Below are 25,864 nucleotides of genomic sequence, written 5' to 3'. Positions count from 1 at the left end.
ACTGTGCTTCTAAATAGCATGAAATAGCAATCTTTGTACAAAGTTTTAATATTGGGGAGACAGATTGGTCGAAAAAAAAGCAGACAGGCGCTGCTGAGATTCGAACTCAGGATCTCCTGTTTACTAGACAGGCGCTTTAACCAACTAAGCCACAGCACCTTTTTTGCATCTGGTCTCCTTTCCTTCCTCATGTAATCATTTAGAAGTGAAATCCACTTTTTTAAGGCTGGGCTTCTGTTGCAATATAACTTTTCAAAATGTTTTCCAATTGACTGAAACTCCATTGCACAAAACGAGCATGTCATTAATCGTCGATTTAGAGTGGACTGCATTGCCCAGTGTGTGCATTGAGGAGCACATGTTCGTCTTTACTGGGGAGCAAGTTTGCACTCATGAATGTGGCAAAACATTCAAATCCGTAAGTGGGTGAACATTAAAGTCCTAGATGCTGCAAATCTCTATATCTGGATACGGAATGACTGAAAAAAGTTATGTCTCCAGTGTCAAAATGTGTGTAATGCACTAGTAATTCATTTCCTTTATTGACCAGTGAGGTAGCCATGTATGGAGGTGCTGTAGAGTGAAAATCAAGTTTCAAATGGGCAGTGATCCCTGTGCCTGGATAGCTCAGTCGGTAGAGCATCAGACTTTTAATCTGAGGGTCCAGGGTTCAAGTTCCTGTTCAGGCGTACCTTTGCTTCTTTTACAAAAAATTAAGCAGGAAATATGAATTGCCCATTCTAATATGTGCTATTTCTGATGGCATCGCAACCTTGGGCAATATGACTCTAAGGTAGTGGAGTCCAGAGTTCTTGGATGCTTTGCCAACATTTCAAGCCTGACTGTGCTTCTAAATAGCATGAAATAGCAATCTTTGTACAAAGTTTTAATATTGGGGAGACAGATTGGTCGAAAAAAAAGCAGACAGGCGCTGCTGAGATTCGAACTCAGGATCTCCTGTTTACTAGACAGGCGCTTTAACCAACTAAGCCACAGCACCTTTTTTGCATCTGGTCTCCTTTCCTTCCTCATGTAATCATTTAGAAGTGAAATCCACTTTTTTAAGGCTGGGCTTCTGTTGCAATATAACTTTTCAAAATGTTTTCCAATTGACTGAAACTCCATTGCACAAAACGAGCATGTCATTAATCGTCGATTTAGAGTGGACTGCATTGCCCAGTGTGTGCATTGAGGAGCACATGTTCGTCTTTACTGGGGAGCAAGTTTGCACTCATGAATGTGGCAAAACATTCAAATCCGTAAGTGGGTGAACATTAAAGTCCTAGATGCTGCAAATCTCTATATCTGGATACGGAATGACTGAAAAAAGTTATGTCTCCAGTATCAAAATGTGTGTAATGCACTAGTAATTCATTTCCTTTATTGACCAGTGAGGTAGCCATGTATGGAGGTGCTGTAGAGTGAAAATCAAGTTTCAAATGGCAGTGATCCATCTGCCTGGATAGCTCAGTCGGTAAAGCATCAGACTTTTAATCTGAGGGTCCAGGGTTCAAGTCCCTGTTCAGGCGTACCTTTGCTTCTTTTACAAAAAATTAAGCAGGAAATATGAATTGCTCATTCTAATATGTGCTATTTCTGATGGCATCGCAACCTTGGGCAATATGACTCTAAGGTAGTGGAGTCCAGAGTTCTTGGATGCTTTGCCAACATATCAAGCCTGACTGTGCTTCTAAATAGCATGAAATAGCAATCTTTGTACAAAGTTTTAATATTGGGGAGACAGATTGGTCGAAAAAAAGCAGACAGGCGCTGCTGAGATTCAAACTCAGGATCTCCTGTTTACTAGACAGGCGCTTTAACCAACTAAGCCACAGCACCTTTTTTGCATCTGGTCTCCTTTCCTTCCTCATGTAATCATTTAGAAGTGAAATCCACTTTTTTAAGGCTGGGCTTCTGTTGCAATATAACTTTTCAAAATGTTTTCCAATTGACTGAAACTCCATTGCACAAAACAAGCATGTCATTAATCGTCGATTTAGAGTGGACTGCATTGCCCAGTGTGTGCATTGAGGAGCACATGTTCGTCTTTACTGGGGACCAAGTTTGCACTCATTAATGTGGCAAAACATTCAAATCCGTAAGTGGGTGAACATTAAAGTCCTAGATGCTGCAAATCTCTATATCTGGATACGGAATGACTGAAAAAAGTTATGTCTCCAGTGTCAAAATGTGTGTAATGCACTAGTAATTCATTTCCTTTATTGACCAGTGAGGTAGCCATGTATGGAGGTGCTGTAGAGTGAAAATCAAGTTTCAAATGGGCAGTGATCCCTGTGCCTGGATAGCTCAGTCGGTAGAGCATCAGACTTTTAATCTGAGGGTCCAGGGTTCAAGTCCCTGTTCAGGCGTATCTTTGCTTCTTTTACAAAAAATTTAGCAGGAAATATGAATTGCTCATTCTAATATGTGCTATTTCTGATGGCATCGCAACCTTGGGCAATATGACTCTAAGGTAGTGGAGTCCAGAATTCTTGGATGCTTTGCCAACGTTTCAAGCCTGACTGTGCTTCTAAATAGCATGAAATAACAATCTTTGTACAAAGTTTTAATATTGGGGAGACAGATTGGTTGAAAAAAAAGCAGACAGGTGCTGCTGAGATTCGAACTCAGGATCTCCGGTTACTAGACAGGCGCTTTAACCAACTAAGCCACAGCACCTCTTTTGCATCTGATCTCCTGTCCTTCCTCATGTAATCATTTAGAAGTGAAATCCACTTTTTTTAAGGCTGGGCTTCTGTTGCAATATAACTTTGCAAAATGTTTTCCAATTGACTGAAACTCCATTGCACAAAACGAGCATGTCATTAATCGTCGATTTAGAGTGGACTGCATTGCCCAGTGTGTGCATTGAGGAGCACATGTTCGTCTTTACTGGGGAGCAAGTTTGCACTCATGAATGTGGCAAAACATTCAAATCCGTAAGTGGGTGAACATTAAAGTCCTAGATGCTGCAAATCTCTATATCTGGATACGGAATGACTGAAAAAAGTTATGTCTCCAGTGTCAAAATGTGTGTAATGCACTAGTAATTCATTTCCTTTATTGACCAGTGAGGTAGCCATGTATGGAGGTGCTGTAGAGTGAAAATCAAGTTTCAAATGGGCAGTGATCCCTGTGCCTGGATAGCTCAGTCGGTAGAGCATCAGACTTTTAATCTGAGGGTCCAGGGTTCAAGTTCCTGTTCAGGCGTACCTTTGCTTCTTTTACAAAAAATTAAGCAGGAAATATGAATTGCCCATTCTAATATGTGCTATTTCTGATGGCATCGCAACCTTGGGCAATATGACTCTAAGGTAGTGGAGTCCAGAGTTCTTGGATGCTTTGCCAACATTTCAAGCCTGACTGTGCTTCTAAATAGCATGAAATAGCAATCTTTGTACAAAGTTTTAATATTGGGGAGACAGATTGGTCGAAAAAAAAGCAGACAGGCGCTGCTGAGATTCGAACTCAGGATCTCCTGTTTACTAGACAGGCACTTTAACCAACTAAGCCACAGCACCTTTTTTGCATCTGGTCTCCTTTCCTTCCTCATGTAATCATTTAGAAGTGAAATCCACTTTTTTAAGGCTGGGCTTCTGTTGCAATATAACTTTTCAAAATGTTTTCCAATTGACTGAAACTCCATTGCACAAAACGAGCATGTCATTAATCGTCGATTTAGAGTGGACTGCATTGCCCAGTGTGTGCATTGAGGAGCACATGTTCGTCTTTACTGGGGAGCAAGTTTGCACTCATGAATGTGGCAAAACATTCAAATCCGTAAGTGGGTGAACATTAAAGTCCTAGATGCTGCAAATCTCTATATCTGGATACGGAATGACTGAAACAAGTTATGTCTCCAGTGTCAAAATGTGTGTAATGCACTAGTAATTCATTTCCTTTATTGACCAGTGAGGTAGCCATGTATGGAGGTGCTGTAGAGTGAAAATCAAGTTTCAAATGGGCAGTGTTCCTTGTGCCTGGATAGCTCAGTCAGTAGAGCATCAGACTTTTAATCTGAGGGTCCAGGGTTCAAGTCCCTGTTCAGGCGTACCTTTGCTTCTTTTACAAAAAATTAAGCAGGAAATATGAATTGCTCATTCTAATATGTGCTATTTCTGATGGCATCGCAACCTTGGGCAATATGACTCTAAGGTAGTGGAGTCCAGAGTTCTTGGATGCTTTGCCAACATTTCAAGCCTGACTGTGCTTCTAAATAGCATGAAATAGCAATCTTTGTACAAAGTTTTAATATTGGGGAGACAGATTGGTCGAAAAAAAAGCAGACAGGCGCTGCTGAGATTCGAACTCAGGATCTCCTGTTTACTAGACAGGCGCTTTAACCAACTAAGCCACAGCACCTTTTTTGCATCTGGTCTCCTTTCCTTCCTCATGTAATCATTTAGAAGTGAAATCCACTTTTTTAAGGCTGGGCTTCTGTTGCAATATAACTTTTCAAAATGTTTTCCAATTGACTGAAACTCCATTGCACAAAACGAGCATGTCATTAATCGTCGATTTAGAGTGGACTGCATTGCCCAGTGTGTGCATTGAGGAGCACATGTTCGTCTTTACTGGGGAGCAAGTTTGCACTCATGAATGTGGCAAAACATTCAAATCCGTAAGTGGGTGAACATTAAAGTCCTAGATGCTGCAAATCTCTATATCTGGATACGGAATGACTGAAAAAAGTTATGTCTCCAGTGTCAAAATGTGTGTAATGCACTAGTAATTCATTTCCTTTATTGACCAGTGAGGTAGCCATGTATGGAGGTGCTGTAGAGTGAAAATCAAGTTTCAAATGGGCAGTGATCCCTGTGCCTGGATAGCTCAGTCGGTAGAGCATCAGACTTTTAATCTGAGGGTCCAGGGTTCAAGTTCCTGTTCAGGCGTACCTTTGCTTCTTTTACAAAAAATTAAGCAGGAAATATGAATTGCCCATTCTAATATGTGCTATTTCTGATGGCATCGCAACCTTGGGCAATATGACTCTAAGGTAGTGGAGTCCAGAGTTCTTGGATGCTTTGCCAACATTTCAAGCCTGACTGTGCTTCTAAATAGCATGAAATAGCAATCTTTGTACAAAGTTTTAATATTGGGGAGACAGATTGGTCGAAAAAAAAGCAGACAGGCGCTGCTGAGATTCGAACTCAGGATCTCCTGTTTACTAGACAGGCGCTTTAACCAACTAAGCCACAGCACCTTTTTTGCATCTGGTCTCCTTTCCTTCCTCATGTAATCATTTAGAAGTGAAATCCACTTTTTTAAGGCTGGGCTTCTGTTGCAATATAACTTTTCAAAATGTTTTCCAATTGACTGAAACTCCATTGCACAAAACGAGCATGTCATTAATCGTCGATTTAGAGTGGACTGCATTGCCCAGTGTGTGCATTGAGGAGCACATGTTCGTCTTTACTGGGGAGCAAGTTTGCACTCATGAATGTGGCAAAACATTCAAATCCGTAAGTGGGTGAACATTAAAGTCCTAGATGCTGCAAATCTCTATATCTGGATACGGAATGACTGAAAAAAGTTATGTCTCCAGTATCAAAATGTGTGTAATGCACTAGTAATTCATTTCCTTTATTGACCAGTGAGGTAGCCATGTATGGAGGTGCTGTAGAGTGAAAATCAAGTTTCAAATGGCAGTGATCCATCTGCCTGGATAGCTCAGTCGGTAAAGCATCAGACTTTTAATCTGAGGGTCCAGGGTTCAAGTCCCTGTTCAGGCGTACCTTTGCTTCTTTTACAAAAAATTAAGCAGGAAATATGAATTGCTCATTCTAATATGTGCTATTTCTGATGGCATCGCAACCTTGGGCAATATGACTCTAAGGTAGTGGAGTCCAGAGTTCTTGGATGCTTTGCCAACATATCAAGCCTGACTGTGCTTCTAAATAGCATGAAATAGCAATCTTTGTACAAAGTTTTAATATTGGGGAGACAGATTGGTCGAAAAAAAGCAGACAGGCGCTGCTGAGATTCAAACTCAGGATCTCCTGTTTACTAGACAGGCGCTTTAACCAACTAAGCCACAGCACCTTTTTTGCATCTGGTCTCCTTTCCTTCCTCATGTAATCATTTAGAAGTGAAATCCACTTTTTTAAGGCTGGGCTTCTGTTGCAATATAACTTTTCAAAATGTTTTCCAATTGACTGAAACTCCATTGCACAAAACAAGCATGTCATTAATCGTCGATTTAGAGTGGACTGCATTGCCCAGTGTGTGCATTGAGGAGCACATGTTCGTCTTTACTGGGGAGCAAGTTTGCACTCATTAATGTGGCAAAACATTCAAATCCGTAAGTGGGTGAACATTAAAGTCCTAGATGCTGCAAATCTCTATATCTGGATACGGAATGACTGAAAAAAGTTATGTCTCCAGTGTCAAAATGTGTGTAATGCACTAGTAATTCATTTCCTTTATTGACCAGTGAGGTAGCCATGTATGGAGGAGCTGTAGAGTGAAAATCAAGTTTCAAATGGGCAGTGATCCCTGTGCCTGGATAGCTCAGTCGGTAGAGCATCAGACTTTTAATCTGAGGGTCCAGGGTTCAAGTCCCTGTTCAGGCGTATCTTTGCTTCTTTTACAAAAAATTTAGCAGGAAATATGAATTGCTCATTCTAATATGTGCTATTTCTGATGGCATCGCAACCTTGGGCAATATGACTCTAAGGTAGTGGAGTCCAGAATTCTTGGATGCTTTGCCAACGTTTCAAGCCTGACTGTGCTTCTAAATAGCATGAAATAACAATCTTTGTACAAAGTTTTAATATTGGGGAGACAGATTGGTTGAAAAAAAAGCAGACAGGTGCTGCTGAGATTCAAACTCAGGATCTCCTGTTTACTAGACAGGCGCTTTAACCAACTAAGCCACAGCACCTCTTTTGCATCTGATCTCCTGTCCTTCCTCATGTAATCATTTAGAAGTGAAATCCACTTTTTTTAAGGCTGGGCTTCTGTTGCAATATAACTTTGCAAAATGTTTTCCAATTGACTGAAACTCCATTGCACAAAACGAGCATGTCATTAATCGTCGATTTAGAGTGGACTGCATTGCCCAGTGTGTGCATTGAGGAGCACATGTTCGTCTTTACTGGGGAGCAAGTTTGCACTCATGAATGTGGCAAAACATTCAAATCCGTAAGTGGGTGAACATTAAAGTCCTAGATGCTGCAAATCTCTATATCTGGATACGGAATGACTGAAAAAAGTTATGTCTCCAGTGTCAAAATGTGTGTAATGCACTAGTAATTCATTTCCTTTATTGACCAGTGAGCTAGCCATGTATGGAGGTGCTGTAGAGTGAAAATCAAGTTTCAAATGGGCAGTGATCCCTGTGCCTGGATAGCTCAGTCGGTAGAGCATCAGACTTTTAATCTGAGGGTCCAGGGTTCAAGTTCCTGTTCAGGCGTACCTTTGCTTCTTTTACAAAAAATTAAGCAGGAAATATGAATTGCCCATTCTAATATGTGCTATTTCTGATGGCATCGCAACCTTGGGCAATATGACTCTAAGGTAGTGGAGTCCAGAGTTCTTGGATGCTTTGCCAACATTTCAAGCCTGACTGTGCTTCTAAATAGCATGAAATAGCAATCTTTGTACAAAGTTTTAATATTGGGGAGACAGATTGGTCGAAAAAAAAGCAGACAGGCGCTGCTGAGATTCGAACTCAGGATCTCCTGTTTACTAGACAGGCACTTTAACCAACTAAGCCACAGCACCTTTTTTGCATCTGGTCTCCTTTCCTTCCTCATGTAATCATTTAGAAGTGAAATCCACTTTTTTAAGGCTGGGCTTCTGTTGCAATATAACTTTTCAAAATGTTTTCCAATTGACTGAAACTCCATTGCACAAAACGAGCATGTCATTAATCGTCGATTTAGAGTGGACTGCATTGCCCAGTGTGTGCATTGAGGAGCACATGTTCGTCTTTACTGGGGAGCAAGTTTGCACTCATGAATGTGGCAAAACATTCAAATCCGTAAGTGGGTGAACATTAAAGTCCTAGATGCTGCAAATCTCTATATCTGGATACGGAATGACTGAAACAAGTTATGTCTCCAGTGTCAAAATGTGTGTAATGCACTAGTAATTCATTTCCTTTATTGACCAGTGAGGTAGCCATGTATGGAGGTGCTGTAGAGTGAAAATCAAGTTTCAAATGGGCAGTGTTCCTTGTGCCTGGATAGCTCAGTCAGTAGAGCATCAGACTTTTAATCTGAGGGTCCAGGGTTCAAGTCCCTGTTCAGGCGTACCTTTGCTTCTTTTACAAAAAATTAAGCAGGAAATATGAATTGCTCATTCTAATATGTGCTATTTCTGATGGCATCGCAACCTTGGGCAATATGACTCTAAGGTAGTGGAGTCCAGAGTTCTTGGATGCTTTGCCAACATTTCAAGCCTGACTGTGCTTCTAAATAGCATGAAATAGCAATCTTTGTACAAAGTTTTAATATTGGGGAGACAGATTGGTCGAAAAAAAAGCAGACAGGCGCTGCTGAGATTCGAACTCAGGATCTCCTGTTTACTAGACAGGCGCTTTAACCAACTAAGCCACAGCACCTTTTTTGCATCTGGTCTCCTTTCCTTCCTCATGTAATCATTTAGAAGTGAAATCCACTTTTTTAAGGCTGGGCTTCTGTTGCAATATAACTTTTCAAAATGTTTTCCAATTGACTGAAACTCCATTGCACAAAACGAGCATGTCATTAATCGTCGATTTAGAGTGGACTGCATTGCCCAGTGTGTGCATTGAGGAGCACATGTTCGTCTTTACTGGGGAGCAAGTTTGCACTCATGAATGTGGCAAAACATTCAAATCCGTAAGTGGGTGAACATTAAAGTCCTAGATGCTGCAAATCTCTATATCTGGATACGGAATGACTGAAAAAAGTTATGTCTCCAGTGTCAAAATGTGTGTAATGCACTAGTAATTCATTTCCTTTATTGACCAGTGAGGTAGCCATGTATGGAGGTGATGTAGAGTGAAAATCAAGTTTCAAGGGCAGTGATCCATCTGCCTGGATAGCTCAGTCGGTAGAGCATCAGACTTTTAATCTGAGGGTCCAGGATTCAAGTCCCTGTTCAGGCGTACCTTTGCTTCTTTTACAAAAAATTAAGCAGGAAATATGAATTGCTCATTCTAATATGTGCTATTTCTGATGGCATCGCAACCTTGGGCAATATGACTCTAAGGTAGTGGAGTCCAGAGTTCTTGGATGCTTTGCCAACATATCAAGCCTGACTGTGCTTCTAAATAGCATGAAATAGCAATCTTTGTACAAAGTTTTAATATTGGGGAGACAGATTGGTCGAAAAAAAGCAGACAGGCGCTGCTGAGATTCGAACTCAGGATCTCCTGTTTACTAGACAGGCGCTTTAACCAACTAAGCCACAGCACCTTTTTTGCATCTGGTCTCCTTTCCTTCCTCATGTAATCATTTAGAAGTGAAATCCACTTTTTTAAGGCTGGGCTTCTGTTGCAATATAACTTTTCAAAATGTTTTCCAATTGACTGAAACTCCATTGCACAAAACGAGCATGTCATTAATCGTCGATTTAGAGTGGACTGCATTGCCCAGTGTGTGCATTGAGGAGCACATGTTCGTCTTTACTGGGGAGCAAGTTTGCACTCATGAATGTGGCAAAACATTCAAATCCGTAAGTGGGTGAACATTAAAGTCCTAGATGCTGCAAATCTCTATATCTGGATACGGAATGACTGAAAAAAGTTATGTCTCCAGTGTCAAAATGTGTGTAATGCACTAGTAATTCATTTCCTTTATTGACCAGTGAGGTAGCCATGTATGGAGGTGATGTAGAGTGAAAATCAAGTTTCAAGGGCAGTGATCCATCTGCCTGGATAGCTCAGTCGGTAGAGCATCAGACTTTTAATCTGAGGGTCCAGGATTCAAGTCCCTGTTCAGGCGTACCTTTGCTTCTTTTACAAAAAATTAAGCAGGAAATATGAATTGCTCATTCTAATATGTGCTATTTCTGATGGCATCGCAACCTTGGGCAATATGACTCTAAGGTAGTGGAGTCCAGAGTTCTTGGATGCTTTGCCAACATATCAAGCCTGACTGTGCTTCTAAATAGCATGAAATAGCAATCTTTGTACAAAGTTTTAATATTGGGGAGACAGATTGGTCGAAAAAAAGCAGACAGGCGCTGCTGAGATTCGAACTCAAGATCTCCTGTTTACTAGACAGGCGCTTTAACCAACTAAGCCACAGCACCTTTTTTGCATCTGGTCTCCTTTCCTTCCTCATGTAATCATTTAGAAGTGAAATCCACTTTTTTAAGGCTGGGCTTCTGTTGCAATATAACTTTTCAAAATGTTTTCCAATTGACTGAAACTCCATTGCACAAAACGAGCATGTCATTAATCGTCGATTTAGAGTGGACTGCATTGCCCAGTGTGTGCATTGAGGAGCACATGTTCGTCTTTACTGGGGAGCAAGTTTGCACTCATGAATGTGGCAAAACATTCAAATCCGTAAGTGGGAGAACATTAAAGTCCTAGATGCTGCAAATCTCTATATCTGGATACGGAATGACTGAAAAAAGTTATGTCTCCAGTGTCAAAATGTGTGTAATGCACTAGTAATTCATTTCCTTTACTGACCAGTGAGGTAGCCATGTATGGAGGTGCTGTAGAGTGAAAATCAAGTTTCAAATGGGCAGTGATCCCTGTGCCTGGATAGCTCAGTCGGTAGAGCATCAGACTTTTAATCTGAGGGTCCAGGGTTCAAGTCCCTGTTCAGGCGTACCTTTGCTTCTTTTACAAAAAATTTAGCAGGAAATATGAATTGCTCATTCTAATATGTGCTATTTCTGATGGCATCGCAACCTTGGGCAATATGACTCTAAGGTAGTGGAGTCCAGAATTCTTGGATGCTTTGCCAACATTTCAAGCCTGACTGTGCTTCTAAATAGCATGAAATAACAATCTTTGTACAAAGTTTTAATATTGGGGAGACAGATTGGTCGAAAAAAAAGCAGACAGGCGCTGCTGAGATTCGAACTCAGGATCTCCTGTTTACTAGACAGGCGCTTTAACCAACTAAGCCACAGCACCTCTTTTGCATCTGATCTCCTTTCCTTCCTCATGTAATCATTTAGAAGTGAAATCCACTTTTTTTAAGGCTGGGCTTCTGTTGCAATATAACTTTACAAAATGTTTTCCAATTGACTGAAAATCCATTGCACAAAACGAGCATGTCATTAATCGTTGATTTAGAGTGGACTGCATTGCCCAGTGTGTGTATTGAGGAGCACATGTTTGCCTTTACTGGGGAGCAAGTTTGCACTCATGAATGTGGCAAAACATTCAAATCCGTAAGTGGGTGAACATTAAAGTCCTAGATGCTGCAAATCTCTATATCTGGATACGGAATGACTGAAAAAAGTTATGTCTCCAGTGTCAAAATGTGTGTAATGCACTAGTAATTCATTTCCTTTATTGACCAGTGAGGTAGCCATGTATGGAGGCGCTGTAGAGTGAAAATCAAGTTTCAAATGGCAGTGATCCATGTGGCTGGATAGCTCAGTCGGTAGAGCATCAGACTTTTGATCTGAGGGTCCAGGGTTCAAGTCCCTGTTCAGGCGTACCTTTGCTTCTTTTACAAAAAATTAAGCAGGAAATATGAATTGCTCATTCTAATATGTGCTGTTTCTGATGGCATCGCAACCTTGGGCAATATGACTCTAAGGTAGTGGAGTCCAGAGTTCTTGGATGCTTTGCCAACATTTCAAGCCTGACTGTGCTTCTAAATAGCATGAAATAGCAATCTTTGTACAAAGTTTTAATATTGGGGAGACAGATTGGTCCAAAAAAAAGCAGACAGGCGCTGCTGAGATTCGAACTCAGGATCTCCTGTTTACTAGACAGGCGCTTTAACCAACTAAGCCACAGCACCTTTTTTGCATCTGGTCTCCTTTCCTTCCTCATGTAATCATTCAGAAGTGAAATCCACTTTTTTAAGGCTGGGCTTCTGTTGCAATATAACTTTTCAAAATGTTTTCCAATTGACTGAAACTCCATTGCACAAAACGAGCATGTCATTAATCGTCGATTTAGAGTGGACTGCATTGCCCAGTGTGTGCATTGAGGAGCACATGTTCGTCTTTACTGGGGAGCAAGTTTGCACTCATGAATGTGGCAAAACATTCAAATCCGTAAGTGGGTGAACATTAAAGTCCTAGATGCTGCAAATCTCTATATCTGGATACGGAATGACTGAAAAAAGTTATGTCTCCAGTGTCAAAATGTGTGTAATGCACTAGTAATTCATTTCCTTTATTGACCAGTGAGGTAGCCATGTATGGAGGTGCTGTAGAGTGAAAATCAAGTTTCAAATGGGCAGTGATCCCTGTGCCTGGATAGCTCAGTCGGTAGAGCATCAGACTTTTAATCTGAGGGTCCAGGGTTCAAGTCCCTGTTCAGGCGTACCTTTGCTTCTTTTACAAAAAATTAAGCAGGAAATATGAATTGCTCATTCTAATATGTGCTATTTCTGATGGCATCGCAACCTTGGGCAATATGACTCTAAGGTAGTGGAGTCCAGAGTTCTTGGATGCTTTGCCAACATTTCAAGCCTGACTGTGCTTCTAAATAGCATGAAATAGCAATCTTTGTACAAAGTTTTAATATTGGGGAGACAGATTGGTCGAAAAAAAAGCAGACAGGCGCTGCTGAGATTCGAACTCAGGATCTCCTGTTTACTAGACAGGCGCTTTAACCAACTAAGCCGCAGCACCTTTTTTGCATCTGGTCTCCTTTCCTTCCTCATGTAATCATTTAGAAGTGAAATCCACTTTTTTAAGGCTGGGCTTCTGTTGCAATATAACTTTTCAAAATGTTTTCCAATTGACTGAAACTCCATTGCACAAAACGAGCATGTCATTAATCGTCGATTTAGAGTGGACTGCATTGCCCAGTGTGTGCATTGAGGAGCACATGTTCGTCTTTACTGGGGAGCAAGTTTGCACTCATGAATGTGGCAAAACATTCAAATCCGTAAGTGGGTGAACATTAAAGTCCTAGATGCTGCAAATCTCTATATCTGGATACGGAATGACTGAAAAAAGTTATGTCTCCAGTGTCAAAATGTGTGTAATGCACTAGTAATTCATTTCCTTTATTGACCAGTGAGGTAGCCATGTATGGAGGTGCTGTAGAGTGAAAATCAAGTTTCAAATGGCAGTGATCCATCTGCCTGGATAGCTCAGTCGGTAGAGCATCAGACTTTTAATCTGAGGGTCCAGGGTTCAAGTCCCTGTTCAGGCGTACCTTTGCTTCTTTTACAAAAAATTAAGCAGGAAATATGAATTGCTCATTCTAATATGTGCTATTTCTGATGGCATCGCAACCTCGGGCAACATGACTCTAAGGTAGTGGAGTCCAGAGTTCTTGGATGCTTTGCCAACATTTCAAGCCTGACTGTGCTTCTAAATAGCATGAAATAGCAATCTTTGTACAAAGTTTTAATATTGGGGAGACAGATTGGTCGAAAAAAAAGCAGACAGGCGCTGCTGAGATTCGAACTCAGGATCTCCTGTTTACTTGACAGGCGCTTTAACCAACTAAGCCACAGCACCTTTTTTGCATCTGGTCTCCTTTCCTTCCTCATGTAATCATTTAGAAGTGAAATCCACTTTTTTAAGGCTGGGCTTCTGTTGCAATATAACTTTTCAAAATGTTTTCCAATTGACTGAAACTCCATTGCACAAAACGAGCATGTCATTAATCGTCGATTTAGAGTGGACTGCATTGCCCAGTGGGTGCATTGAGGAGCACATGTTCGTCTTTACTGGGGAGCAAGTTTGCACTCATGAATGTGGCAAAACATTCAAATCCGTAAGTGGGTGAACATTAAAGTCCTAGATGCTGCAAATCTCTATATCTGGATACGGAATGACTGAAAAAAGTTATGTCTCCAGTGTCAAAATGTGTGTAATGCACTAGTAATTCATTTCCTTTATTGACCAGTGAGGTAGCCATGTATGGAGGTGCTGTAGAGTGAAAATCAAGTTTCAAATGGGCAGTGATCCTTGTGCCTGGATAGCTCAGTTGGTAGAGCATCAGACTTTTAATCTGAGGGTCCAGGGTTCAAGTCCCTGTTCAGGCGTACCTTTGCTTCTTTTACAAAAAATTAAGCAGGAAATATGAATTGCTCATTCTAATATGTGCTATTTCTGATGGCATCGCAACCTTGGGCAATATGACTCTAAGGTAGTGGAGTCCAGAGTTCTTGGATGCTTTGCCAACATTTCAAGCCTGACTGTGCTTCTAAATAGCATGAAATAGCAATCTTTGTACAAAGTTTTAATATTGGGGAGACAGATTGGTCGAAAAAAAAGCAGACAGGCGCTGCTGAGATTCGAACTCAGGATCTCCTGTTTACTAGACAGGCGCTTTAACCAACTAAGCCACAGCACCTTTTTTGCATCTGCTCTCCTTTCCTTCCTCATGTAATCATTTAGAAGTGAAATCCACTTTTTTAAGGCTGGGCTTCTATTGCAATATAACTTTTCAAAATGTTTTCCAATTGACTGAAACTCCATTGCACAAAACGAGCATGTCATTAATCGTCGATTTAGAGTGGACTTCATTGCCCAGTGTGTGCATTGAGGAGCACATGTTCGTCTTTACTGGGGAGCAAGTTTGCACTCATGAATGTGGCAAAACATTCAAATCCGTAAGTGGGTGAACATTAAAGTCCTAGATGCTGCAAATCTCTATATCTGGATACGGAATGACTGAAAAAAGTTATGTCTCCAGTGTCAAAATGTGTGTAATGCACTAGTAATTCATTTCCTTTATTGACCAGTGAGGTAGCCATGTATGGAGGTGCTGTAGAGTGAAAATCAAGTTTCAAATGGGCAGTGATCCCTGTGCCTGGATAGCTCAGTCGGTAGAGCATCAGACTTTTAATCTGAGGGTCCAGGGTTCAAGTTCCTGTTCAGGCGTACCTTTGCTTCTTTTACAAAAAATTAAGCAGGAAATATGAATTGCCCATTCTAATATGTGCTATTTCTGATGGCATCGCAACCTTGGGCAATATGACTCTAAGGTAGTGGAGTCCAGAGTTCTTGGATGCTTTGCCAACATTTCAAGCCTGACTGTGCTTCTAAATAGCATGAAATAGCAATCTTTGTACAAAGTTTTAATATTGGGGAGACAGATTGGTCGAAAAAAAAGCAGACAGGCGCTGCTGAGATTCGAACTCAGGATCTCCTGTTTACTAGACAGGCGCTTTAACCAACTAAGCCACAGCACCTTTTTTGCATCTGGTCTCCTTTCCTTCCTCATGTAATCATTTAGAAGTGAAATCCACTTTTTTAAGGCTGGGCTTCTGTTGCAATATAACTTTTCAAAATGTTTTCCAATTGACTGAAACTCCATTGCACAAAACGAGCATGTCATTAATCGTCGATTTAGAGTGGACTGCATTGCCCAGTGTGTGCATTGAGGAGCACATGTTCGTCTTTACTGGGGAGCAAGTTTGCACTCATGAATGTGGCAAAACATTCAAATCCGTAAGTGGGTGAACATTAAAGTCCTAGATGCTGCAAATCTCTATATCTGGATACGGAATGACTGAAAAAAGTTATGTCTCCAGTGTCAAAATGTGTGTAATGCACTAGTAATTCATTTCCTTTATTGACCAGTGAGGTAGCCATGTATGGAGGTGCTGTAGAGTGAAAATCAAGTTTCAAATGGGCAGTGATCCTTGTGCCTGGATAGCTCAGTAGGTAGAGCATCAGACTTTTAATCTGAGGGTCCAGGGTTCAAGTCCCTGTTCAGGCGTACCTTTGCTTCTTTTACAAAAAATTAAGCAGGAAATATGAATTGCTCATTCTAATATGTGCTATTTCTGATGGCATCGCAACCTTGGGCAATATGACTCTAAGGTAGTGGAGTCCAGAGTTCTTGGATGCTTTGCCAACATATCAAGCCTGACTGTGCTTCTAAATAGCATGAAATAGCAATCTTTGTACAAAGTTTTAATATTGGGGAGACAGATTGGTCGAAAAAAAGCAGACAGGCGCTGCTGAGATTCAAACTCAGGATCTCCTGTTTACTAGACAGGCGCTTTAACCAACTAAGCCACAGCACCTTTTTTGCATCTGGTCTCCTTTCCTTCCTCATGTAATCATTTAGAAGTGAAATCCACTTTTTTAAGGCTGGGCTTCTGTTGCAATATAACTTTTCAAAATGTTTTCCAATTGACTGAAACTCCATTGCACAAAACGAGCATGTCATTAATCGTCGATTTAGAGTGGACTGCATTGCCCAGTGTGTGCATTGAGGAGCACATGTTCGTCTTTACTGGGGAGCAAGTTTCCACTCATTAATGTGGCAAAACATTCAAATCCGTAAGTGGGTGAACATTAAAGTCCTAGATGCTGCAAATCTCTATATCTGGATACGGAATGACTGAAAAAAGTTATGTCTCCAGTGTCAAAATGTGTGTAATGCACTAGTAATTCATTTCCTTTATTGACCAGTGAGGTAGCCATGTATGGAGGTGCTGTAGAGTGAAAATCAAGTTTCAAATGGGCAGTGATCCCTGTGCCTGGATAGCTCAGTCGGTAGAGCATCAGACTTTTAATCTGAGGGTCCAGGGTTCAAGTCCCTGTTCAGGCGTATCTTTGCTTCTTTTACAAAAAATTTAGCAGGAAATATGAATTGCTCATTCTAATATGTGCTATTTCTGATGGCATCGCAACCTTGGGCAATATGACTCTAAGGTAGTGGAGTCCAGAATTCTTGGATGCTTTGCCAACGTTTCAAGCCTGACTGTGCTTCTAAATAGCATGAAATAACAATCTTTGTACAAAGTTTTAATATTGGGGAGACAGATTGGTTGAAAAAAAAGCAGACAGGTGCTGCTGAGATTCGAACTCAGGATCTCCTGTTTACTAGACAGGCGCTTTAACCAACTAAGCCACAGCACCTCTTTTGCATCTGATCTCCTGTCCTTCCTCATGTAATCATTTAGAAGTGAAATCCACTTTTTTTAAGGCTGGGCTTCTGTTGCAATATAACTTTACAAAATGTTTTCCAATTGACTGAAACTCCATTGCACAAAACGAGCATGTCATTAATCGTCGATTTAGAGTGGACTGCATTGCCCAGTGTGTGCATTGAGGAGCACATGTTCGTCTTTACTGGGGAGCAAGTTTGCACTCATGAATGTGGCAAAACATTCAAATCCGTAAGTGGGTGAACATTAAAGTCCTAGATGCTGCAAATCTCTATATCTGGATACGGAATGACTGAAAAAAGTTATGTCTCCAGTGTCAAAATGTGTGTAATGCACTAGTAATTCATTTCCTTTATTGACCAGTGAGGTAGCCATGTATGGAGGTGCTGTAGAGTGAAAATCAAGTTTCAAATGGGCAGTGATCCTTGTGCCTGGATAGCTCAGTCGGTAGAGCATCAGACTTTTAATCTGAGGGTCCAGGGTTCAAGTCCCTGTTCAGGCGTATCTTTGCTTCTTTTACAAAAAATTTAGCAGGAAATATGAATTGCTCATTCTAATATGTGCTATTTCTGATGGCATCGCAACCTTGGGCAATATGACTCTAAGGTAGTAGAGTCCAGAATTCTTGGATGCTTTGCCAACGTTTCAAGCCTGACTGTGCTTCTAAATAGCATGAAATAACAATCTTTGTACAAAGTTTTAATATTGGGGAGACAGATTGGTTGAAAAAAAAGCAGACAGGTGCTGCTGAGATTCGAACTCAGGATCTCCTGTTTACTAGACAGGCGCTTTAACCAACTAAGCCACAGCACCTCTTTTGCATCTGATCTCCTGTCCTTCCTCATGTAATCATTTAGAAGTGAAATCCACTTTTTTTAAGGCTGGGCTTCTGTTGCAATATAACTTTACAAAATGTTTTCCAATTGACTGAAACTCCATTGCACAAAACGAGCATGTCATTAATCGTCGATTTAGAGTGGACTGCATTGCCCAGTGTGTGTATTGAGGAGCACATGTTCGCCTTTACTGGGGAGAAATTTTGTACTCATGAATGTGGCAAAACATTCAAATCCGTAAGTGGGTGAACATTAAAGTCCTAGATGCTGCAAATCTCTATATCTGGATACGGAATGACTGAAAAAAGTTATGTCTCCAGTGTCAAAATGTGTGTAATGCACTAGTAATTCATTTCCTTTATTGACCAGTGAGGTAGCCATGTATGGAGGTGCTGTAGAGTGAAAATCAAGTTTCAAATGGGCAGTGATCCTTGTGCCTGGATAGCTCAGTCGGTAGAGCATCAGACTTTTAATCTGAGGGTCCAGGGTTCAAGTCCCTGTTCAGGCGTACCTTTGCTTCTTTTACAAAAAATTAAGCAGGAAATATGAATTGCTCATTCTAATATGTGCTATTTCTGATGGCATCGCAACCTTGGGCAATATGACTCTAAGGTAGTGGAGTCCAGAGTTTTTGGATGCTTTGCCAACATTTCAAGCCTGACTGTGCTTCTAAATAGCATGAAATAGCAATCTTTGTACAAAGTTTTAATATTGGGGAGACAGATTGGTCGAAAAAAAAGCAGACAGGCGCTGCTGAGATTCGAACTCAGGATCTCCTGTTTACTAGACAGGCACTTTAACCAACTAAGCCACAGCACCTTTTTTGCATCTGGTCTCCTTTCCTTCCTCATGTAATCATTTAGAAGTGAAATCCACTTTTTTAAGGCTGGGCTTCTGTTGCAATATAACTTTTCAAAATGTTTTCCAATTGACTGAAACTCCATTGCACAAAACGAGCATGTCATTAATCGTCGATTTAGAGTGGACTGCATTGCCCAGTGTGTGCATTGAGGAGCACATGTTCGTCTTTACTGGGGAGCAAGTTTGCACTCATGAATGTGGCAAAACATTCAAATCCGTAAGTGGGTGAACATTAAAGTCCTAGATGCTGCAAATCTCTATATCTGGATACGGAATGACTGAAAAAAGTTATGTCTCCAGTGTCAAAATGTGTGTAATGCACTAGTAATTCATTTCCTTTATTGACCAGTGAGGTAGCCATGTATGGAGGTGCTGTAGAGTGAAAATCAAGTTTCAAATGGGCAGTGATCCTTGTGCCTGGATAGCTCAGTCAGTAGAGCATCAGACTTTTAATCTGAGGGTCCAGGGTTCAAGTCCCTGTTCAGGCGTACCTTTGCTTCTTTTACAAAAAATTAAGCAGGAAATATGAATTGCTCATTCTAATATGTGCTATTTCTGATGGCATCGCAACCTTGGGCAATATGACTCTAAGGTAGTGGAGTCCAGAGTTCTTGGATGCTTTGCCAACATTTCAAGCCTGACTGTGCTTCTAAATAGCATGAAATAGCAATCTTTGTACAAAGTTTTAATATTGGGGAGACAGATTGGTCGAAAAAAAAGCAGACAGGCGCTGCTGAGATTCGAACTCAGGATCTCCTGTTTACTAGACAGGCGCTTTAACCAACTAAGCCACAGCACCTTTTTTGCATCTGGTCTCCTTTCCTTCCTCATGTAATCATTTAGAAGTGAAATCCACTTTTTTAAGGCTGGGCTTCTGTTGCAATATAACTTTTCAAAATGTTTTCCAATTGACTGAAACTCCATTGCACAAAACGAGCATGTCATTAATCGTCGATTTAGAGTGGACTGCATTGCCCAGTGTGTGCATTGAGGAGCACATGTTCGTCTTTACTGGGGAGCAAGTTTGCACTCATGAATGTGGCAAAACATTCAAATCCGTAAGTGGGTGAACATTAAAGTCCTAGATGCTGCAAATCTCTATATCTGGATACGGAATGACTGAAAAAAGTTATGTCTCCAGTGTCAAAATGTGTTTAATGCACTAGTAATTCATTTCCTTTATTGACCAGTGAGGTAGCCATGTATGGAGGTGATGTAGAGTGAAAATCAAGTTTCAAATGGCAGTGATCCATCTGCCTGGATAGCTCAGTCGGTAGAGCATCAGACTTTTAATCTGAGGGTCCAGGATTCAAGTCCCTGTTCAGGCGTACCTTTGCTTCTTTTACAAAAAATTAAGCAGGAAATATGAATTGCTCATTCTAATATGTGCTATTTCTGATGGCATCGCAACCTTGGGCAATATGACTCTAAGGTAGTGGAGTCCAGAGTTCTTGGATGCTTTGCCAACATATCAAGCCTGACTGTGCTTCTAAATAGCATGAAATAGCAATCTTTGTACAAAGTTTTAATATTGGGGAGACAGATTGGTCGAAAAAAAGCAGACAGGCGCTGCTGAGATTCGAACTCAGGATCTCCTGTTTACTAGACAGGCGCTTTAACCAACTAAGCCACAGCACCTTTTTTGCATCTGGTCTCCTTTCCTTCCTCATGTAATCATTTAGAAGTGAAATCCACTTTTTTAAGGCTGGGCTTCTGTTGCAATATAACTTTTCAAAATGTTTTCCAATTGACTGAAACTCCATTGCACAAAACGAGCATGTCATTAATCGTCGATTTAGAGTGGACTGCATTGCCCAGTGTGTGCATTGAGGAGCACATGTTCGTCTTTACTGGGGAGCAAGTTTGCACTCATGAATGTGGCAAAACATTAAAATCCGTAAGTGGGTGAACATTAAAGTCCTAGATGCTGCAAATCGCTATATCTGGATACGGAATGACTGAAAAAAGTTATGTCTCCAGTGTCAAAATGTGTGTAATGCACTAGTAATTCATTTCCTTTATTGACCAGTGAGGTAGCCATGTATGGAGGTGCTGTAGAGTGAAAATCAAGTTTCAAATGGGCAGTGATCCCTGTGCCTGGATAGCTCAGTCGGTAGAGCATCAGACTTTTAATCTGAGGGTCCAGGGTTCAAGTCCCTGTTCAGGCGTACCTTTGCTTCTTTTACAAAAAATTTAGCAGGAAATATGAATTGCTCATTCTAATATGTGCTATTTCTGATGGCATCGCAACCTTGGGCAATATGACTCTAAGGTAGTGGAGTCCAGAATTCTTGGATGCTTTGCCAACATTTCAAGCCTGACTGTGCTTCTAAATAGCATGAAATAACAATCTTTGTACAAAGTTTTAATATTGGGGAGACAGATTGGTCGAAAAAAAAGCAGACAGGCGCTGCTGAGATTCGAACTCAGGATCTCCTGTTTACTAGACAGGCGCTTTAACCAACTAAGCCACAGCACCTCTTTTGCATCTGATCTCCTTTCCTTCCTCATGTAATCATTTAGAAGTGAAATCCACTTTTTTTAAGGCTGGGCTTCTGTTGCAATATAACTTTACAAAATGTTTTCCAATTGACTGAAACTCCATTGCACAAAACGAGCATGTCATTAATCGTTGATTTAGAGTGGACTGCATTGCCCAGTGTGTGTATTGAGGAGCACATGTTTGCCTTTACTGGGGAGCAATTTTGCACTCATGAATGTGGCAAAACATTCAAATCCGTAAGTGGGTGAACATTAAAGTCCTAGATGCTGCAAATCTCTATATCTGGATACGGAATGACTGAAAAAAGTTATGTCTCCAGTGTCAAAATGTGTGTAATGCACTAGTAATTCATTTCCTTTATTGACCAGTGAGGTAGCCATGTATGGAGGCGCTGTAGAGTGAAAATCAAGTTTCAAATGGCAGTGATCCATGTGCCTGGATAGCTCAGTCGGTAGAGCATCAGACTTTTGATCTGAGGGTCCAGGGTTCAAGTCCCTGTTCAGCGTACCTTTGCTTCTTTTACAAAAAATTAAGCAGGAAATATGAATTGCTCATTCTAATATGTGCTGTTTCTGATGGCATCGCAACCTTGGGCAATATGACTCTAAGGTAGTGGAGTCCAGAGTTCTTGGATGCTTTGCCAACATTTCAAGCCTGACTGTGCTTCTAAATAGCATGAAATAGCAATCTTTGTACAAAGTTTTAATATTGGGGAGACAGATTGGTCGAAAAAAAAGCAGACAGGCGCTGCTGAGATTCGAACTCAGGATCTCCTGTTTACTAGACAGGCGCTTTAACCAACTAAGCCACAGCACCTTTTTTGCTTCTGGTCTCCTTTCCTTCCTCATGTAATCATTTAGAAGTGAAATCCACTTTTTTAAGGCTGGGCTTCTGTTGCAATATAACTTTTCAAAATGTTTTCCAATTGACTGAAACTCCATTGCACAAAACGAGCATGTCATTAATCGTCGATTTAGAGTGGACTGCATTGCCCAGTGTGTGCATTGAGGAGCACATGTTCGTCTTTACTGGGGAGCAAGTTTGCACTCATGAATGTGGCAAAACATTCAAATCCGTAAGTGGGTGAACATTAAAGTCCTAGATGCTGCAAATCTCTATATCTGGATACGGAATGACTGAAAAAAGTTATGTCTCCAGTATCAAAATGTGTGTAATGCACTAGTAATTCATTTCCTTTATTGACCAGTGAGGTAGCCATGTATGGAGGTGCTGTAGAGTGAAAATCAAGTTTCAAATGGCAGTGATCCATCTGCCTGGATAGCTCAGTCGGTAAAGCATCAGACTTTTAATCTGAGGGTCCAGGGTTCAAGTCCCTGTTCAGGCGTACCTTTGCTTCTTTTACAAAAAATTAAGCAGGAAATATGAATTGCTCATTCTAATATGTGCTATTTCTGATGGCATCGCAACCTTGGGCAATATGACTCTAAGGTAGTGGAGTCCAGAGTTCTTGGATGCTTTGCCAACATATCAAGCCTGACTGTGCTTCTAAATAGCATGAAATAGCAATCTTTGTACAAAGTTTTAATATTGGGGAGACAGATTGGTCGAAAAAAAGCAGACAGGCGCTGCTGAGATTCAAACTCAGGATCTCCTGTTTACTAGACAGGCGCTTTAACCAACTAAGCCACAGCACCTTTTTTGCATCTGGTCTCCTTTCCTTCCTCATGTAATCATTTAGAAGTGAAATCCACTTTTTTAAGGCTGGGCTTCTGTTGCAATATAACTTTTCAAAATGTTTTCCAATTGACTGAAACTCCATTGCACAAAACAAGCATGTCATTAATCGTCGATTTAGAGTGGACTGCATTGCCCAGTGTGTGCATTGAGGAGCACATGTTCGTCTTTACTGGGGAGCAAGTTTGCACTCATTAATGTGGCAAAACATTCAAATCCGTAAGTGGGTGAACATTAAAGTCCTAGATGCTGCAAATCTCTATATCTGGATACGGAATGACTGAAAAAAGTTATGTCTCCAGTGTCAAAATGTGTGTAATGCACTAGTAATTCATTTCCTTTATTGACCAGTGAGGTAGCCATGTATGGAGGTGCTGTAGAGTGAAAATCAAGTTTCAAATGGGCAGTGATCCCTGTGCCTGGATAGCTCAGTCGGTAGAGCATCAGACTTTTAATCTGAGGGTCCAGGGTTCAAGTCCCTGTTCAGGCGTATCTTTGCTTCTTTTACAAAAAATTTAGCAGGAAATATGAATTGCTCATTCTAATATGTGCTATTTCTGATGGCATCGCAACCTTGGGCAATATGACTCTAAGGTAGTGGAGTCCAGAATTCTTGGATGCTTTGCCAATGTTTCAAGCCTGACTGTGCTTCTAAATAGCATGAAATAACAATCTTTGTACAAAGTTTTAATATTGGGGAGACAGATTGGTTGAAAAAAAAGCAGACAGGTGCTGCTGAGATTCGAACTCAGGATCTCCTGTTTACTAGACAGGCGCTTTAACCAACTAAGCCACAGCACCTCTTTTGCATCTGATCTCCTGTCCTTCCTCATGTAATCATTTAGAAGTGAAATCCACTTTTTTTAAGGCTGGGCTTCTGTTGCAATATAACTTTGCAAAATGTTTTCCAATTGACTGAAACTCCATTGCACAAAACGAGCATGTCATTAATCGTCGATTTAGAGTGGACTGCATTGCCCAGTGTGTGCATTGAGGAGCACATGTTCGTCTTTACTGGGGAGCAAGTTTGCACTCATGAATGTGGCAAAACATTCAAATCCGTAAGTGGGTGAACATTAAAGTCCTAGATGCTGCAAATCTCTATATCTGGATACGGAATGACTGAAAAAAGTTATGTCTCCAGTGTCAAAATGTGTGTAATGCACTAGTAATTCATTTCCTTTATTGACCAGTGAGGTAGCCATGTATGGAGGTGCTGTAGAGTGAAAATCAAGTTTCAAATGGGCAGTGATCCCTGTGCCTGGATAGCTCAGTCGGTAGAGCATCAGACTTTTAATCTGAGGGTCCAGGGTTCAAGTTCCTGTTCAGGCGTACCTTTGCTTCTTTTACAAAAAATTAAGCAGGAAATATGAATTGCCCATTCTAATATGTGCTATTTCTGATGGCATCGCAACCTTGGGCAATATGACTCTAAGGTAGTGGAGTCCAGAGTTCTTGGATGCTTTGCCAACATTTCAAGCCTGACTGTGCTTCTAAATAGCATGAAATAGCAATCTTTGTACAAAGTTTTAATATTGGGGAGACAGATTGGTCGAAAAAAAAGCAGACAGGCGCTGCTGAGATTCGAACTCAGGATCTCCTGTTTACTAGACAGGCGCTTTAACCAACTAAGTCACAGCACCTTTTTTGCATCTGGTCTCCTTTCCTTCCTCATGTAATCATTTAGAAGTGAAATCCACTTTTTTAAGGCTGGGCTTCTGTTGCAATATAACTTTTCAAAATGTTTTCCAATTGACTGAAACTCCATTGCACAAAACGAGCATGTCATTAATCGTCGATTTAGAGTGGACTGCATTGCCCAGTGTGTGCATTGAGGAGCACATGTTCGTCTTTACTGGGGAGCAAGTTTGCACTCATTAATGTGGCAAAACATTCAAATCCGTAAGTGGGTGAACATTAAAGTCCTAGATGCTGCAAATCTCTATATCTGGATACGGAATGACTGAAAAAAGTTATGTCTCCAGTGTCAAAATGTGTGTAATGCACTAGTAATTCATTTCCTTTATTGACCAGTGAGGTAGCCATGTATGGAGGTGCTGTAGAGTGAAAATCAAGTTTCAAATGGGCAGTGATCCCTGTGCCTGGATAGCTCAGTCGGTAGAGCATCAGACTTTTAATCTTAGGGTCCAGGGTTCAAGTCCCTGTTCAGGCGTATCTTTGCTTCTTTTACAAAAAATTTAGCAGGAAATATGAATTGCTCATTCTAATATGTGCTATTTCTGATGGCATCGCAACCTTGGGCAATATGACTCTAAGGTAGTAGAGTCCAGAATTCTTGGATGCTTTGCCAACGTTTCAAGCCTGACTGTGCTTCTAAATAGCATGAAATAACAATCTTTGTACAAAGTTTTAATATTGGGGAGACAGATTGGTTGAAAAAAAAGCAGACAGGTGCTGCTGAGATTCGAACTCAGGATCTCCTGTTTACTAGACAGGCACTTTAACCAACTAAGCCACAGCAACTCTTTTGCATCTGATCTCCTGTCCTTCCTCATGTAATCATTTAGAAGTGAAATCCACTTTTTTTAAGGCTGGGCTTCTGTTGCAATATAACTTTACAAAATGTTTTCCAATTGACTGAAACTCCATTGCACAAAACGAGCATGTCATTAATCGTCGATTTAGAGTGGACTGCATTGCCCAGTGTGTGCATTGAGGAGCACATGTTCGTCTTTACTGGGGAGCAAGTTTGCACTCATGAATGTGGCAAAACATTCAAATCCGTAAGTGGGTGAACATTAAAGTCCTAGATGCTGCAAATCTCTATATCTGGATACGGAATGACTGAAAAAAGTTATGTCTCCAGTGTCAAAATGTGTGTAATGCACTAGTAATTCATTTCCTTTATTGACCAGTGAGGTAGCCATGTATGGAGGTGCTGTAGAGTGAAAATCAAGTTTTAAATGGCAGTGATCCATCTGCCTGGATAGCTCAGTCGCTAGAGCATCAGA

At 40.8% G+C, this 25,864-nt stretch overlaps 18 non-coding genes across 18 annotated transcripts; 1 reads left to right on the top strand and 17 right to left on the bottom strand.

The window, feature by feature from the left end:
- Positions 1-85: 85 nt before the first annotated feature.
- TRNAT-AGU (transfer RNA threonine (anticodon AGU)) lies at positions 86-159 on the bottom strand. Its single transcript has one exon. It is a non-coding gene; the product is annotated as a tRNA-Thr (tRNA).
- Positions 160-926: 767 nt separating this feature from the next.
- Positions 927-1,000, bottom strand: TRNAT-AGU (transfer RNA threonine (anticodon AGU)). Its single transcript has one exon. It is a non-coding gene; the product is annotated as a tRNA-Thr (tRNA).
- A 3,288-nt stretch (positions 1,001-4,288) lies between these two features.
- TRNAT-AGU (transfer RNA threonine (anticodon AGU)) lies at positions 4,289-4,362 on the bottom strand. The gene has a single exon. It is a non-coding gene; the product is annotated as a tRNA-Thr (tRNA).
- Positions 4,363-5,129: 767 nt separating this feature from the next.
- TRNAT-AGU (transfer RNA threonine (anticodon AGU)) lies at positions 5,130-5,203 on the bottom strand. The gene has a single exon. It is a non-coding gene; the product is annotated as a tRNA-Thr (tRNA).
- A 3,289-nt stretch (positions 5,204-8,492) lies between these two features.
- TRNAT-AGU (transfer RNA threonine (anticodon AGU)) lies at positions 8,493-8,566 on the bottom strand. The gene has a single exon. It is a non-coding gene; the product is annotated as a tRNA-Thr (tRNA).
- A 764-nt stretch (positions 8,567-9,330) lies between these two features.
- On the bottom strand, positions 9,331-9,404 carry TRNAT-AGU (transfer RNA threonine (anticodon AGU)). The gene has a single exon. It is a non-coding gene; the product is annotated as a tRNA-Thr (tRNA).
- Positions 9,405-11,009: 1,605 nt separating this feature from the next.
- On the bottom strand, positions 11,010-11,083 carry TRNAT-AGU (transfer RNA threonine (anticodon AGU)). Its single transcript has one exon. It is a non-coding gene; the product is annotated as a tRNA-Thr (tRNA).
- Positions 11,084-11,850: 767 nt separating this feature from the next.
- On the bottom strand, positions 11,851-11,924 carry TRNAT-AGU (transfer RNA threonine (anticodon AGU)). Its single transcript has one exon. It is a non-coding gene; the product is annotated as a tRNA-Thr (tRNA).
- Positions 11,925-14,062: 2,138 nt separating this feature from the next.
- On the top strand, positions 14,063-14,135 carry TRNAK-UUU (transfer RNA lysine (anticodon UUU)). The gene has a single exon. It is a non-coding gene; the product is annotated as a tRNA-Lys (tRNA).
- Positions 14,136-14,372: 237 nt separating this feature from the next.
- On the bottom strand, positions 14,373-14,446 carry TRNAT-AGU (transfer RNA threonine (anticodon AGU)). Its single transcript has one exon. It is a non-coding gene; the product is annotated as a tRNA-Thr (tRNA).
- A 767-nt stretch (positions 14,447-15,213) lies between these two features.
- Positions 15,214-15,287, bottom strand: TRNAT-AGU (transfer RNA threonine (anticodon AGU)). Its single transcript has one exon. It is a non-coding gene; the product is annotated as a tRNA-Thr (tRNA).
- Positions 15,288-16,894: 1,607 nt separating this feature from the next.
- TRNAT-AGU (transfer RNA threonine (anticodon AGU)) lies at positions 16,895-16,968 on the bottom strand. Its single transcript has one exon. It is a non-coding gene; the product is annotated as a tRNA-Thr (tRNA).
- Positions 16,969-17,736: 768 nt separating this feature from the next.
- On the bottom strand, positions 17,737-17,810 carry TRNAT-AGU (transfer RNA threonine (anticodon AGU)). Its single transcript has one exon. It is a non-coding gene; the product is annotated as a tRNA-Thr (tRNA).
- Positions 17,811-19,419: 1,609 nt separating this feature from the next.
- On the bottom strand, positions 19,420-19,493 carry TRNAT-AGU (transfer RNA threonine (anticodon AGU)). Its single transcript has one exon. It is a non-coding gene; the product is annotated as a tRNA-Thr (tRNA).
- A 765-nt stretch (positions 19,494-20,258) lies between these two features.
- On the bottom strand, positions 20,259-20,332 carry TRNAT-AGU (transfer RNA threonine (anticodon AGU)). Its single transcript has one exon. It is a non-coding gene; the product is annotated as a tRNA-Thr (tRNA).
- Positions 20,333-21,099: 767 nt separating this feature from the next.
- Positions 21,100-21,173, bottom strand: TRNAT-AGU (transfer RNA threonine (anticodon AGU)). The gene has a single exon. It is a non-coding gene; the product is annotated as a tRNA-Thr (tRNA).
- Positions 21,174-21,939: 766 nt separating this feature from the next.
- Positions 21,940-22,013, bottom strand: TRNAT-AGU (transfer RNA threonine (anticodon AGU)). Its single transcript has one exon. It is a non-coding gene; the product is annotated as a tRNA-Thr (tRNA).
- Positions 22,014-23,619: 1,606 nt separating this feature from the next.
- TRNAT-AGU (transfer RNA threonine (anticodon AGU)) lies at positions 23,620-23,693 on the bottom strand. The gene has a single exon. It is a non-coding gene; the product is annotated as a tRNA-Thr (tRNA).
- Between the last annotated feature and the right edge of the window lie 2,171 nt (positions 23,694-25,864).

This window comes from Ambystoma mexicanum, unplaced genomic scaffold, assembly GCF_040938575.1.
Source record: "Ambystoma mexicanum isolate Mex_15411 unplaced genomic scaffold, UKY_AmexF1_1 Mex_scaf1, whole genome shotgun sequence".
Lineage (NCBI taxonomy): Eukaryota > Metazoa > Chordata > Amphibia > Caudata > Ambystomatidae > Ambystoma > Ambystoma mexicanum.
The sequence above is the reverse complement of the archived record's forward strand: the minus strand, read 5'-3'. Positions and strand labels throughout refer to the sequence as shown.